Consider the following 6,219-nt stretch of genomic DNA (forward strand, 5'->3'; position numbering starts at 1 on the left):
AAAGTTACACACACACACACACACACACACACACACACACACACACACACGGAGCTGAACAAATAATGAGACAGTATTTTCAAGCACTTTCTATATACTGGGCACTGTTTTACGATTTTACAAGGATTACATGGTGAATTTGCATAGGAACACTAGAAGTAGGTATTAATAATTCCCCTGCTTAACAAATGAAAGAAAAATGAGGCTTGCAGAGTGGATAAATTCTCCCAGGACAAAAGCAGAGCTAGAGTCTAAATCTAGGGAACTGGGCTGGGAGTCTCCTGACCACTCTGCTTAGAGAGCTCAACTCTCAGGATGGCCCAAAGGGGACGGGCGCCAGCATGGCACAGTGTGTCCCTAAGGACCACGGGAGGACGGTGGCCTAAGCGGACGCCCGAGCACTACTGAGGGAGCTGGAGGCCACACCGTAGAGGAGAGGGTCCCCTGCAAGAAGTAAAGTCTGCAGCTGCCGCACTGGGAGGGTTTGGTTTCTCCCAGCAGTCCTTACAAGAGTTCTCAAATTTTATTATCTGTGATCACATTATGAAGACTTGGTTTACCTTTAGATAACCGATTTTGGACAAAATGTTTTTCAAGGATGTCATCAGAAGTTTTCAAACAGTGAAAAGGAAGTGCGATGTCTTATGTACATTCACTTCTGGTTGGTGAGAAAGGGGCTATTTCACTCTTTCCCTGAGGTCTTGCTTCCCAAGCTGATGGGGGGAAACTTGACCCACCATGGGGTATCCCCTCTCGTCATTCTTTAAGCTGCAAAATCATAGTTCACAGTTAAAGGTTACGGAAACTGAAAAAATATATAGTGACATGTGGAGTTTGAAACCCAAAATAGGCCCCAAACTTTGGGATAGAGTTCTCCCTGAAGAAGGTTCTACTTTCTTAAGAGATTATAGGAATCCCCAAGAAAGGCTTTGGCCAACTGAGGAATGCTGAACTTTCTTCCCCCCACTCCCCTTCCTGTCTCTGCCTCCCTTGCAAATCCTCTGCCACCCCCTGTTCCCTTGGAAGCTCCTCCCTGAGGTGGGCATTAGCTGGGTTCCCGTGAAATAACTCCCTGAGCACTACGCAGAGGTCAACCCAGCCCAAGGGAGACGAGCAGACAGTGGTCCCCGCCTGGATCTCTGGAGAAGAGTGGGGCACAGGAGCCTTTCTCTGGGACCTTAGTGAGGGAGAGAGAGAGAGAGAGAGAGAGAGAGAGAGAGAGAGAGAGACAGACAGACAGACAGAGAACCTCCCAGATCCAGGTTATGGCATGGGCTGGGCATCACTATTCCCAGGATCAGCAAAGGGTTCAGCCTGTGCCCGACAGTGTTGGATGATGGGCAGAAGAGTGGGGTCAGTTTGAGAAGAAGAAAGCAGAAGAGAAAGGAGGAATAAAGGTCCAAGGGAGGGGGACAGATGGAGACCAGCAGGAGGGAGACTGGGAGGAGGGAGGTGAACTGTGACCGAGGCTGGACACTGACAGACTAGAGAAGAGAGGTTCCATGGACTCGGCTCTGCACACTCCTGGGTCCACGCCCTGTCCCAGCTCGGAGACTCTCTCGTCTCTCAGCTGTGGCCTGAGGACCACGTGGGGACCTCCGAGCATGGGAGTGAGGATGCTCATGAGCACTGTCACCCGGGCTTGTGGGCACAGAGCAAGCGTGGCTGGGGTGAGGAGTGGGGTGTTGTGAATGAACACGCAGGTGGTGTGGGGCCGATGTCCCCTGTCACCATGGGCTGCTGCTGCTCACCTGGGCTTGGAGGATGGAAGCTGTCCAGCGTCTTAGCCAAGTCTTGTGTGATGCTACTGGACGCTGCTCTCAATCTTCAATTGCTTTGCCCTCTGAGGTCAGAAGTCCTCCGGGCTCAGATGACACAAGGGCCACCACCGATGGGCCGCAGCACCAGAGACCTGTGGGATGGCCCTGGGAGGACCCAAGAAGCCATCCCGGGCCCTGCATCTCCTTCCCTGGAGCTTCGACACAGTGTGTTGGCCGGTCCCTCGGTACGTACAGGGGCCCCTGTCTCCTCACCTCATTCCCTATGTGTCCTCCGCTTTGGCAGGCAGAGTGGGTCCCAAGTTATAGAAGAGCCCAGAATTTCTGCCCTTGTTTCCCTACCCCTGTCCCAGAAACAAGGACTCGGATTCTCATTTCCCTGGTGGCACTGTCCTTAATGGGGTGGGAGAGAAACCCACAAATGATCCCCACCCGCAGCCCATCCCTGCTACCCCTCCCCAGGGTCCTCTCTCCCGTGGCTTAAAGCTGCGACTGACAAGTCCCTTCCCAGCATCCTTTGGTGACTATGCCTGATGCAAAAATGGCCTCACCTTATTCCAGGTGGCGGCAGCTGGTGAGATTACAACTCTGTCTCTGGTCTCAGTGACAACATGTTATTTGCTCAGGGATCATGACTTAGCCCACCTCCCATGGGTGGTGGATGGCAGACATGGGGTCCCCTGGCCTATGTCAGGCTGAGTGCCTTTCCTGTGAGCTTGTGGGAGCTCCCATGGGTTCCTGCAGGGAGCGGACACCAGCTGTGCCCTGAACATTGAGAGGGATCAGGTCTGCACACAAAGGCCCCTTAGGACTGTGCTTATCAGAAGATGCAGTGAGGCACTACTTGGCTGTAAAGAAGGACAAACTCAGCATCTTAGGAAAATGGATGCACCTTGAGACCATAATGTTAAGTAAAATAAATCAGACATGCCAGCTTGAATATGCATGGCTTCTCTTATATGACTGAACCCAAAATATAAAGACCAAAATACAAGACAGAAAATTAGAATGAAGATGGATGTTTTGCAAAAGGGAAGATGAGGGAAGGGAGAGAGAGGAAAAAGGAAGGGCAGTAAAAAGAATTAAGCTGTGTTATGTGCATGCACCGATGGCCCACAAGGAATGCAGTCGTCGCGTACTGCAAACATGTACCAACAAAAATAAAAATGTTTAAAGAAGGAACCTGCTTCTGCCCATGGGGTGGAGGTTGCCTGACACTAAAGTGCTTTGTGACTCTTGCTTATCTCTGAAGGGCAGGCAGGGAGCAGGGGTCCGAGCCAGGACAGCAGAGGGCAGGCTTGATGATGACATGGTTTGCTTCTCTGCGGACTCCACTGTCCCCACACAGGGACAGACAGGGCCAAAGCAGCCCCGAGGACCCCACTCACTTGTGAGCCTCCACCCCTGACCCAGGAGTCCAAGTCCTCTCTGTTCTGCAATGGCTGTATGGTTCTGGGAAGGATTCAAAATGTACCAGGCCCTGTTCCTGCTCTTGGAGTGGACAAGTGACCAACAGAGATAGGTAGACCCTGATGTCACTGGGCCTGTGGATCATTCCTCTACCCGACATCATCAGGGCAGAATCCTGGAATCTATTGGTGCCCTGGATACTTTCCTAAACATTTCTGGAATTCCCAAAGACATCCCTTGGGGAGCTCCTTCATCCCTCGCCAGAGAACCAGCAATGTTCTTCAGGCAACTCGGGGAGGGAAGCTAATGAGGGCATAGAATCCCCAGGCTTCTTGCCTTTGGAGAGGGAATACATGCCTTAGTGGGCCTGTGGGCCCTTGTAGTGTGTGCTGAGGGACAGAGCCCCAGGGGAACAAGCCCAAATGACAGCCTGTGAGGGTGATACTTGGTGGAACCATGGAGCAGTGAGGGGGAAGATAAAGGGGATTGCTTGTTTGGGGGTGTCTAGGTGACAACAGTATCTACAACTTAGCTCAGCTCTCTCCCCCACAAGCATCCCAACACAGCCCCAGCATGCCCTTGATTTTCCATTTTCATCATGCCCACCATGGTCTGGCCCCATAAGACCCCTCACCAAAATCTTACCCCCTTCCTTACTCCACATTCCATTCTTCCCGCAGCTGTAAAGACCTGTGGACAACACACAGCTCTTCGTGTCCCTCCTGTGGTGGTCACACTGAACTCTGGGTCACATCTATGCACTGGGCTTGGCTCACTCTACCATCCCCCCTCCCAATTCCCCCGCCTCTGGAAGCCAGTTTCTCAGGGTTTTGTACCTGTAATATCCTGTCCTCTGCCTGGCCAGGCTGCCTGCTTCTTACCTAGGTTTGTTGGTCCTTGTTCGTTCCCCATCCTCATCCCATCACCCTGTTAGAAATGTCTGCAGAGCATCTACGACCACCATTTTCTTATTTGCCCTTTACTACTTGGCTTTGTCCTAACAGAACATGAGCTTTAGATGTCCTTAGGCTTCCTTGGGCTGTTTTAACTATCTCTGCCTCCCAAGCCTGCAGTACCCAAGGCATGAAGAAAGCTCAGTGGGCATTTACTAACATGCAGACAAGAAAATGCACTCAGTCACATGAGCCCAACTCGCTGGGCATTCTCCAGGTTCCTTCCACACCCTTTGTAGGATAGCTTGTGCCAGGAGGCTGACTGCTCTGGTCAGTACTGTCCAGTCCTTTGGCTGGTGGCAGGAGGAATGGGAGGATGGAGTACAGGGCAGCTCTCGTTGTTACCTGGCAGCCTCTCACTGGACCTAGAGGATACCACTTCCTGCTCCTGCCTGGGGTCCAAAGAGTGTGAGCAGCTTCTCCCATGGCTGCTGTCTGGGCAGCTCGGGAACTGTACTCACCATTATCTCTGCACCTGCACCTTCCGCGATGGAGTTTTCCTGCTGAGATCCTGTGGTTCCTGCCCTCCTGGTGAATGAATAGAAGGTGCAGACATAAAACAAGGTGAACATTTAAAATTTTTAAAATTGCTACAGTAAATGACTCATTGCCTTTGATCACCCTCAAATGCAACCTCTCACTTGGTCCACCAATTTTTCCACTTGCCCAAGCATCTAAGTCCCCTTTCTTGAGAGTCTTTAGTTGTGCAGTCGTGGCTGCTCTGAGGTCCTGAGTCAACTCCCAATGTTTTCCCTTCATGGTCATCTTGACTTGGAGAAAATCCAGAGGTCACACACGTCAGACCCAGGAAATAAGGTGGGCAAGGACCCACTAACGTTTTTACAAGCTTGCCTTTCTGTCAGATAGCACTTGGCAGCTGAATTCATTGTGTGTTTGTTCACATCGTGTGAGGACGCTCACAAAGATTCCAAGAATGATTTATAAGTAAATGGACACAATTTGAGACCATACACATAGCCAAATAAATCAAACTCACATGGATAAATACTGTATAGTCTCCCTCGCATAAGAAATGGTAAGAATACATAAGATTTTATGGTAATCATGATTCCTCATTGCTTTAAAGCCTTATAATGTTTTCATTCATTAGTTGGTTTTATCCTGGGTTGTTTGATTTTATTATCTGTGATGGTATGAACAGCTATTTTCAAGAAAGCAAGACTTTGTAATAGCTAGTGCTGATTTAATATCATCTTGCTTTGAAGTCCTACCATGCTTTTGTTCTTTTGTTTCCATTGGTTCTATCATGTGGTATTTTATTGGATTTTATTATGTGTGGCTAGTGTAATAGTAGCCATTGTTAATTTTCAATTATTTGGTTCTGAATGTCCTATAATACTTTCATTCTCTTGAATGGTTTATACTATTTTGTTATGTTTGATACTATTGTGTATGAAGTTATGCTCAACTATTTCAAAGAAAGAGACATTATGGTAGCTACTGTTAATATCGGGTTGTCTGGTGGTGAAATACTGTGATGCTTACATTGTTCTGTCCTCTTTTGTCTTAATCTCTTTAAAACAAAACAAAACAAACATTCCCAGAATGGCCTCAGAAAGTGCCAAGCACAATGGCACGAACAAACATGCTCAAAGTGAGGGGATTCTGAGGGATCCCTGGCAATGAGTCTTTTAAAAAATGTAAACATTCATTGTGTATTTTGATCATGTTTTACACTATATATTTAAGTTCTGCACATGATTTTTTCTTTTCATTCGTTTACTTAATTTTTCAACAATTTCAACACTTCTTTTTCAATGAATGGAGATAATGGCTTAGCAAAAACAGCCATATATTTATATTGTGGTTATGTGTGTGTATACTTATATGTATCGACAATTTGCAATCCAAGGAAAATTTCTTTGTGACCTCATCAAACTTAGAAATATTTAAACAAAAATATTAACTCAAGAGTTAATAACAAAATAAGAGTTAAGAGAAACAAAACAAGAATTAAGAAAAAATTTAAAATGAAAAACAAATTATTCAACAAACATTCTAAAATTAACTATAAATTCAGGACTAAACTACATGAATGTATCATGTAGGTTTAATGA

Source organism: Cavia porcellus, unplaced genomic scaffold, assembly GCF_034190915.1.
Source record: "Cavia porcellus strain 051 isolate PalLab524CR breed Dunkin Hartley unplaced genomic scaffold, mCavPor4.1 scaffold_15, whole genome shotgun sequence".
NCBI classification, from domain to species: domain Eukaryota; kingdom Metazoa; phylum Chordata; class Mammalia; order Rodentia; family Caviidae; genus Cavia; species Cavia porcellus.